The 9944-nt window shown below is 36.8% G+C and overlaps 1 protein-coding gene across 9 annotated transcripts in view; it reads right to left on the bottom strand.

Annotated features, from left to right (window-relative positions):
• The window catches only part of LOC134220699 (band 4.1-like protein 5), a 124138-nt gene extending 114818 nt beyond the window's left edge, over positions 1-9320 (bottom strand). For 4 of the 9 annotated variants that reach the window (XM_062699807.1, XM_062699816.1, XM_062699852.1 and 1 more), the window contains exon 1: positions 8867-9320. The gene's annotated coding sequence lies outside the window, so the exon portion shown is untranslated. Of the gene's footprint in view, positions 1-8702; positions 8822-8866 lie in introns of those variants that run through there. The other 5 variants (XM_062699830.1, XM_062699825.1, XM_062699844.1 and 2 more) reach the window with 5 other exon arrangements.
• Positions 9321-9944: the final 624 nt, after the last annotated feature.

Consider the following 9944-nt stretch of genomic DNA (forward strand, 5'->3'; position numbering starts at 1 on the left):
ATCAATTAAAATTCATTCAGTGAGTGCAACCAACAGATGGATATATGCAAGTCCCAAGGAAAAAGCAATGTTGCTTGCCAAAAGATTTGCACAAGCCCATAACAATCAGTCAGCTAGTGATCAAATCAACTAGTCACCACATGCCAACGATAACGAATGATTGGTTCAACCTAAAGAAACAGTTAAACCTTAAAGCAAAGAAAGCCCCCGGCCATGATGGGATCCGAAACTGGTTACTGAAGCATCTTCCCAAAAAAGGCTGTGTGGTTCTCTAAAAAAATTCTCTGCAGTTCTAAAACTGTGCTACTTTCCTACAAATTGGAAACACGCAATAGTTGTAGTTATACCGAAAGCAAACAAGGATGCATCTTGTCCATCGAACTACAGAGCCATTAGTCTTTTACCAACATTGAGCAAGTTGTAAGAGAGTAATTTTAACACGGATTGACAAGCACTTGGAATCCACTCGAACCATCCCGAATGAGCAGTTTGGTTTCCAAAAAGGTCATTTTACCAGCCACCAAATAGTACGGTTGGTGAATGATGTCAAAAGGAATTTCCAACTGGGGAAATCTTCTGGGTGCTCGACGTAGAGAAGGTTTATGACTCGGTTTGGCACGACCCACTAGAAATACCCTTTGGAGTTTCCCAAGGTTCTGTGTTGAGTCCAACAATATACAACATTTTCTCCGCCGATATCGTCAAAGTTGACGGGGTACAGTATTATCTGTTTGCGGACGATACAGGATTCATTGCTTCACATCGCGATCCAAATGTTGTGATCGATAAACTTCAAGAAGCACACGACTCGATTCAGAAGCATCAAGAGAGATGGAAAGTCATAGCAAACCGTACTAACCATGGTCTGGAATGGTCATGGAAATCCCATGGGTTACAAACTATTGGCTACCTTGGTGTGATTCTGGATAAAAAGTTAAACTTTGGTTGTCACGTGGCATCAACCATGTATTCAAAAATGTGACTACCTAACGAGAACTCTATTGTCTTTTCTCTTTTTTCCTAAATAAGTTTGAGGCTTTTTTAAATTATGTACTTTTTGGAGTTTTTCAAGGTTTTTGAAGTAGGCATTGGCCGAGCAAGAAGCTTTTTTGTATGCTGTCATTTTCCTTGTGATTCCTGACAGCTACTGAAGCCAACTTGAACAGTTCAGAATATACAACAAGGAATATGTGTTAAGGGGAATGCAATATTTATTTCAAGATTTCATGTACAGTAGACTGGCCCAGGAAACAAAAAGTTGTCTAATTCCACGGGGCACCCCCCAGAATTGTGTCTTAAGGTGAGAAAATAAATCTGTCAAAATTTCAGCTCAATCGCTTTTTGCATAAGCTGGCGCAATTGATTTGAAGTTTGTATGGGAATTTCAGTCAAAATGTATAGGAAAATACACCTCCGTCACTTATTCGATCTGGAAATTGGTTCTGATTGCTCGATTGACCTCAGAATTGCAAAAACGGCAGTTGGTATGCTACAGAAGAATTCCATAGAACATTGTATGATGATTAAATGAACTTTTATATAGGTTTCGGCTGATGCGATTCGACCAATAAATCCAAAAATACACAATTTAGCTCCTAATAAATCAGTCGAAAACTATATAAAAGTTCATTTAATCATCATACAATGTTCTGTGAAATTTTTCAGAACGAATGAGTGACGGAGGTGTATTTTCCTATACATTTTGACTGAAATTCCCATACAAACTTCAAATCAATTGCGCCAGCTTATGCAACAAGCGATTGAGCTGAAATTTTGACAGATTGATTTTCTCACCTTAAGACACAATTCTGGGGGGTGTCCCGTGGAATTCGACAACATTTTTTTCTCCCCATACTAAGCTGGGCCAGTCTAATGTACAGCGCTTCCATAAGTATAATTATTCTGATTTATTATCCTGAATATACTATTAGGGAGCATCCATAAATTACGTAACGCTTTGAGGGGGGAGGGGGGGTTGCCTGAAGTGTGACAATCCATACAAAAATTTTAAGTGATTCATACAAAAAGTGTGACATAGGGGGGAGGGGGGGTTGAAAATGGCCAATTTTTGCGTTACGTAATTAATGGATCTTCCCTTATTGCAAGGAATATATTTTCTGTTAGTTTTTAGTCGGTCACTCGTAACAGACTGCTATAGATTAGAATAAGATAAGATCAAAATGAGTGTGTGATGATCATTAGCTTAAAATTTAATACATTTCAGGCTGCATGACAAGATAATAAGTCAACTTTATTTTTTGCATATCATTGACCCACATTTGGTTTCACGAGAAGAGACATTTCTAAGAAATTTTAAGAAATGTCTCTTCTCCGTGGAAACTTGATGTTGCTGAGAGCTTGGAAATTCTACCGACAGGTACAAACGCGGTTGTTGAATAAAGATCAAGGAAATGGTAGCTCCTGGCTCTTCAAGTTTATACTCTAAGCATTAAGCGCAACAAGCGAGTAGAAGTAAGCACCGTACGAAATGTAACTAGATAAGTACCTAGATAAATTATTATACCTACGCATAGTATAAATAGTGTAAGTTGCGATCATTTTCTTCAAGTCGAGTCAAGTACGAGACACTGAAGACGGCCTTACTGTTGAGGTCGAAATACGTATCTGTCAAGATACAATTAAGTGGTGGAATTCAATGGGATGGTATAAACTCGTCTTATGACAAGTGAAGACATTCCACTAAAAAGCTCAAAATAATTTTCTTATCAACTTAATTGCTTGAAATCCAGATATTAATTTTCAAACATTATAATTTTAAATAAAAACAGTTTAGAAGCCTTTCAAAAATTAAGTAACGCTGAAGGGGGAGGGAGGGGTCAAGCCGAACGTTACGATCCATACAAAAATATAAAACCTTCCATACAAAAAGTGTTACGAGGGGTAGGGTGGGGGTCCAAAATCACCAAATTCAGAGTAACGTTATTTTAGAAAGAACCCTATGTTAATGATATGAACTGAACCAGGATGACATCAGGCACCGATTTTCAGTAAGAAGAAAACATCCGCTGCGGATAATGTTTTCATAAAATGAATCTCCACATGAACATCCGGTGAACTAAAATGCTCCGAGTTCACTGAAATAATTATGGGCTTGCAGCGAATGTCACTTTTTCGACCGATAAGAAGAAGAGTCGTGGAAAAAGAAGACGCTCGTGGTTGAGTCCATACGCTAGGAGAAATGTCAAAAAAGAAAAAGTAGAATCACGAAAAAAAATTCCACGGCGAGATGGGGGATGCAATTCTTTAAATAATTTAAAAAAATTCAAAATGATATGCATTTAAAAATAATTTTGAGCATTGGTTTAGACTTTTTATTATCTACATTCTACATATATTTATTTGATTGTTCATGATAATACATTTTTTTTTCTCGAATTGATCCCGAAAAAGGTACTGGTTTTGATGTTTATTGAATTTCAAATCTCATGCAATAAACCATTTTCAAACAAAAAAACGAGCAATGGGTAATGTTTTGAACATAATCGCGAGTAGACGTAGGACTTATATAATCGTAATGTATTTACATTCAACTTTTGAATTTCTGGGGTTTGATAATAGGTATTGATTTTTGAAACAACAAGCTGTGTAGAATTATTAGCAATTTGTGTATTCAAAACTTCAAGAAATAAAACTAATAAATAAAAACATAATCAGATATCAGAATAGTCGTAAACTCCGAGCGATGCGATGGGCGATCGCATCAATCGCAACCGACACCACTGCATCCGACCATCATCAAGCATAGAATTGGCGCTTTGATGTTGCATGAAGAAGAAGAAGCGGAAAGATGATAATCGAAAAAATCTCCACGGGAAACCATACGGAGAAGTTTTTAAAACTCTTCTCAAAAATTCTAGACGCAATTTAATTAAAAACGGTAAGCAGTACGGGGTTGGACTTTTCTTATACTGTGTATTAAGTGTAATATAACAGAATAAAATTTCGAATAGAAATATTGTGTTTATTATACAGTAGACGAAAAGTCCAACCCCGTACTGCTTACCGTTTTTAATTAAATTGCGTCTAGAATTTTTGAGAAGAGTTTTAAAAACTTCTCCGTATGGTTCCCCGTGGAGGTTTTTTCGATTATCATCTTTCTGCTTCTTCTTCTTCATGCAACATCAAAGCGCCAATGAAAAAAAAATGTCCACTTCCTTCATGCATATTCTCCTGCTGACGACTGCATGCTGTGTACGTAAACACAGCGAACGAATAAGAAAAAATAATACTGGCAGACCCACCGACCAGCAGGGCAGCCCGCTGGCGACTGTACGCAAACACAGCGAACGAACAAAAAAAATGCATGAGCAAAAATCATGTCAGTACGCGCTGCTGTCACAAACTGAAATGACTCACACACGGAAGGCACAGCTCCTTTTATACACAAAGAAAATATTGCGGTGGACCTGAAGGCCAGTGGGATACTGCATTCTGATGCCGTGTTAGGAATGCACGGGATTGGTTATATATGAAATTATTATTGGCTTTGACAAGAATTGAAAATTTCAATAGCTAATCCACAGACAAACAGACATAACACTCGTCAAATTTTCATCGTTTACTGATTTACTGGTCGATTCAAATAATCATTAGTTGGCCAATCGATCACTCGTGGCGCGCGCATCGGATTTGCTCGAGTTTGACATTTGCTCACTATCGCCATCTGGTTCGTGATTTACCCAACTAACTGAAATCAACAGATGTCGTTAGTGTTTCAACGACGATGTATTTGATGAGTCAATGTTCAATGTGTTATGTCTGTTTGTCTGTGGCTAATCGTTAATAATCTAAAGTTTCAATGAAATTGACAAATTGCTGAAGAGTGCCCGATTCGATTGATATATAAATCTTCAAAATCCACCGAAAGATAAAGGCGCTAGTAACGTTCGAAATCTTCCCTTCCAGCGTAACGCTCTCGATTTCAAAAAATCTAAATGACACCCAGTATAGTAAAGAAAGACGTAAGTCCTACGTCAAAACCCAGATTAATCCACCTAGCGTTGGTGGTGCCTTTCTCGCATTTAGTTAAGACACCAACCTTATATGGGGTTTATATGGTCCGATGTATCATTTTCTTCATAACTTTTAAATGCAATGAACGATCGTTATAAAATTCAATAGCGATCAACAAGGCTTTGTCTCCTGTCGAATGAACAAAAAGTTGTCTAATGTTTTTTATAGCTTTTGTGCACACACATACACACACACATACACACGGACAGACAGACATGTGCTCAGCTCGTCGAGCTGAGTCGATTGATATATAGGCTGACCATACGTACCGTATTTAACGGGACAGTCCCGTTTTTTAGACCTTTTTGTGCTGTCCCGTCGTAATCTGAAAAATCCTCAATTTGTCCCGTTTTTTCATTGATTCTGCATTGATCATACATAGAATGTTTTTTTTGTCCCTATTAGAGAGATCTACAGCTCTCGGCTGGCTCATCTCTCAAAAAAGAAAGTGGACGAAACCCAGAAAAAAAAAGTTTGAGATGTTATGTTATTAGTGTTGCTTTCAAAAGAATGCTATCTATGCCGTTTTGTATTTTCCATTGTTCGACTTTTCTTAAGGTTTTTAACAGTTAACGACAACACGACAATGATTTTTTCTGCTTATTCCGGAGGCATTAAAATTTGACCAATTTCATCAGTGGATTAAACGGAGTTAGTAACTTTGTAGACAAGTATTTCCTTAAAATCAGGTCACGCCTAAACGTGAAGCACAAATGAAGCGCAGGGACAGACATTCTAATTTTCAGGTTAAGTTTATTTTACGTTATTCTGTTAGTAAATCTTTCGAAGTAGGTACTGTTGTTCAATAATTTGTTTCTTTTCGAATCATTCAAAGTCTTTCTAAATAATTCTGATTATTTCGAAATCATCCACTATAAAAAAACGAAGGCATGAAAAAAATAATTTATAATAAATCAACTGAACAAAATCGAGTTTAAGGCTGTTTCAAACCGAGGGAAAATTTGGTCGAACTATAGGCTAGATCTAAGGTCTCCACGTACTTTAAAGCTAGTCCACACATCAGGAACTTGTCTGTAAATTTCGCTCCCATGTGTGTGGACGAGATTTATGGGATTCCGTTATGAAAAATTAGAAATTCGGCTCGATTTGAATTACAATCCGGCGGAAATCTCCGGGAGTCCGAGCTATAAATCAGCCTATAAATTGTCCAGGATTTTTTACCTTTCCGCGACGAAGTTTCATGAGTCCTGCTTTTTTGGGAGCACATGGGAACAAAATCAACTGACAAGATTCCCGAAGTGTGAGGCTACTTTTAGCGACATTGAAAATCAATTTCGATCAAGAACGGCTGTGAATTGATTAGATTGGTACTTTGATTATTGTTTGTTATTTTCAAATGTTTAGAATTGGAAAAGTTTTTGAAATTGGTCAATAACAAAACTTTAATGCATGTCTAAGAGTAGATAAAAAATTCCCAATTTTTTTTATATTGAGAGATGCGTAATTTTCTATTCCATCGTGTTTTTGCCTGCTTCTAATTGAAGAGAGAAATATTTGTAGTTTAGTATTTTTCCACAACTAACTTAAAATGGAAAGTTATGGGGTAAGACACCCAGAAATCGCCCTCCCTCCAGTTTTCGCTCAACTATTTTAAAATCTTCATTTCTCGTAAACTAGTTGTTGAAAACAGTTACAGTTAAAGTTTTTCTATACAAGCATCAATCAATTATGAAAAAACTGAACTTTAACTGTTTCCAACAACTAGTTTTCGAGAAATGAAGGTTTTAAAATAGGTGGGCGAAAACAGGGGGGAGGGTGAATTCTGGGTGTCTTACCCTGGTGAATAATAATTCACTCTAAAATATTTCTAATTTCTTACAAGAAAAATGAAAATTAAGCCCATACATTTTGAAATTTTCACAGCTTTTGAATTTTATCACAAGGTTTTTTAACATGTCCCGTTTTGCAAGCGCGTTTGTCCCGTTTTTTCACCCAAATGATCTGGTCAGCCTATTGATATATAATACTATGGGTCTCAGAGGCTTCTATAAAAAGTTCGTTTTCGGAGTGAAATGATAGCCTTTCGGTACAACTTAGTTATACGAGAAAGGCAAAAATCGGCTTGTAATTTTCAAAATTATTTCGAATTCCGTTGGCTATACCTTGCCGTGGTAAATTTGAGTGATTCTATTTTTTCTCTGATGACAGCATTCATCCGGTTCTCCTAGCCCATGGAAATGCTAATATCAAGACAAAATTTTCAAAACGACTTATCTGCTTTTGTAAACGAAGATTCAAACAACGATTTGACTAATCTGATAGCTCTTCCACGCAAACCAACCCCACCATTAGGTAGGTGAATGTTTCCGCTACCTGCTGATGGTATTGGTTTGCGTGGAAGAGCTATCAGATTAGTCAAATCGTTGTTTGAATCTTTGTTTACAAAAGCAGATAAGTCGTTTTGAAAATTTTGTCTTGATATCATCTTACAAACTTAGACGTACATGTTCATAATAGAAATAGAGGCGAAAGTATAGATTTGATAGATCCGTTAGGATACGGCAAGCATCAAGAATGTTTTATAGAAGTCGATTTGAAGGCGGAGGACAATATTTGTAATGGTATAGATCTCACGACATTCCTTTCGCCAAACTCACGTATGAAGGGGGAGGAAAGAATACCAGTGTGGAAGCTGACAGAGACAGTAACCGTTCCCTACACATGATCAATATAAGCTACGCCGCTGATCTATAATTTAACACACAGGTTCAAATTTGTAGGAGTAATGTAAAATTTATCAAAACTGCTGCACCGCTAATAAATAACTTGCATTTGCCCACAAGTATGTGCCACAAGGCCGTTATGAATTTATTTTGCAAAAAGTTCAGTTCTGTTTGATGTAGATTAGAACCAAAAATTGATCGTATGATTTAAAAGTTTTACAATAGTGCACAATTGCTGAAAAAAAGATTGAATATTTTTCATTGGAATCAAACAAAACTTTTTATTTAATTTTTTCTGAAAGGTTCTATTTATTTTCCACAAGAAGTTTTTCTGAATGCAGCCTGCAAATTCATCTGAAATTACATGGGAAATTCTTTTTATTCTTACTGGAAATTCTTCTGATTTTCATGGGATGATATATTCAATTACCAAGGTAATTTTCTTGCCCTTAAAATAAGGTATGTACCTACAGGATCAAGTAAAACTTAATGAATAAAATTACAATTACAATTTAATAATAATTGAGGTAAATTGTTCTTAATTTAAACAAGACATTCTACTGAATTTCCACGGTAAAATATTCCAATTTTCTTCTATTTATATAATAACTTAAAAATTTATTATATGATATGGAAATGCGAATATCATCTTCCAAACTCAGACGTACATGTTCATGATAGAATTAGAGGCGAAAGTATAGAATTGATAGTTCCGTTAGAATCAGGCAGGCATGAAGAATGTTTTTATAGAAGTCGATTTGAAAGCGAGCGGAGGGCAATATTTGTGATGGCACATATCACCCGACCTTCCTTCTGCCAAGCTCCCGTATGAAGGGGGAGGGAAGAATATCAGTGTGAAAGCTGTTCATTATATGCAAATTAATTGAAAATGTTTTACTTGAATTTCCGTGATATTTTATTGAATTTTCACAGGATTAGATAAGTCGTTGGGGAATGTTATGCCAAAAATAATAACTACTTAACAATTTGCAATTTCAACCAAGAATCTGCAGCAGTCACTCCTATGTGCGCCGCCACGACGTCGTCATGCTAACATTGCTGCTGTCCATTCAGGCCAGTCTGTCAGTGTTGGCTTCTGGACCCGGGGCCCCCACAAGCAACCACCGAAAGGAGACACCACTTTTTACCTTCAGGTTCTTGCCAACCGACCACCAGAAGCAGCACCACTACCAGCACAATTTGGCATGGCTCCGCCTGTGTAGGCTGCGCTGCAGTCTGGAAGGCACCCAGTTTCTCTTCCTTCGCACCAGCAGCAGTAACCGGATTGGGGAACCACTACCACAGTCTTCACCGTCAGAACAGATTGCCCGAAATTATGTCCCGCACATGCACTTCCCCGTAGCTAACTTTCCATTAGCAAAAGTAATTAGATTAAGAAGCAAAACTGCTGCCAAATGGAAGAATCCGCGAGAAAAAGCAACCGATTTTCCCTTTTTTCCTGTTACACTTTTGCCAACACACTTTCAATGTGTCCAGGGAAGAGAAAACAAAAACTACTAAAAAAAAAAACCTCGAGAAGAAAAGCACGTAAATGTCTCTCAAACAGCACAGCGAACACCCGAACGCAACGAAACGCGAATCTCAACTGATTTGAAAACCAAACCAACAAGAAAACATTTGACACGAAGGGAACCCGAAGATGGTTCGGATTATTCCGATTGTTCATAATGAGACAAACAAAGACAGGTATAGCATTGCATCGTAAATTTGCATAAGCGAAACAGAGAAGAACGAAATGTGTTCCTCTCGTCGTACCATCAGCTCCTGGATTAATGCGATGTTTCCTTTTACCAGGGATGCCAGAAGATATTTTCATATGTCTTCACAGTCGTTTAAAAATGTCTTCAAATGTCTTCATTATTAAAATAACGATTTATTTTTTTAACATACAAATTGTTAGATTTCAAGAGAATATTCTTTAAAATTATTTATTTTTTTTATGACAAGTTTTCCCTGGATTTTGTACTGAGGCGGATTTTTAACTGTATTTTCACGTGGAATTCTTTCAAATTTCTTTTCAAAGAATACCCTGTTGGGATTCAAAATTTACTGTGAAATACTTGAAGAAACATCCAGAGAATTTTCTGAAGGAATTTCCGGTAAATCCTGATGGATAACTTCTTTTGGATGGAGCTTCTTATTGCTTCTGGAAGTCTCCTGAAGAAATTGGGTTGTTTAGCAAAGAAAAATATGAGGTTTTTTATA

Source organism: Armigeres subalbatus, chromosome 1 (genome assembly GCF_024139115.2).
Source record: "Armigeres subalbatus isolate Guangzhou_Male chromosome 1, GZ_Asu_2, whole genome shotgun sequence".
In the NCBI taxonomy this organism is placed as follows: domain Eukaryota; kingdom Metazoa; phylum Arthropoda; class Insecta; order Diptera; family Culicidae; genus Armigeres; species Armigeres subalbatus.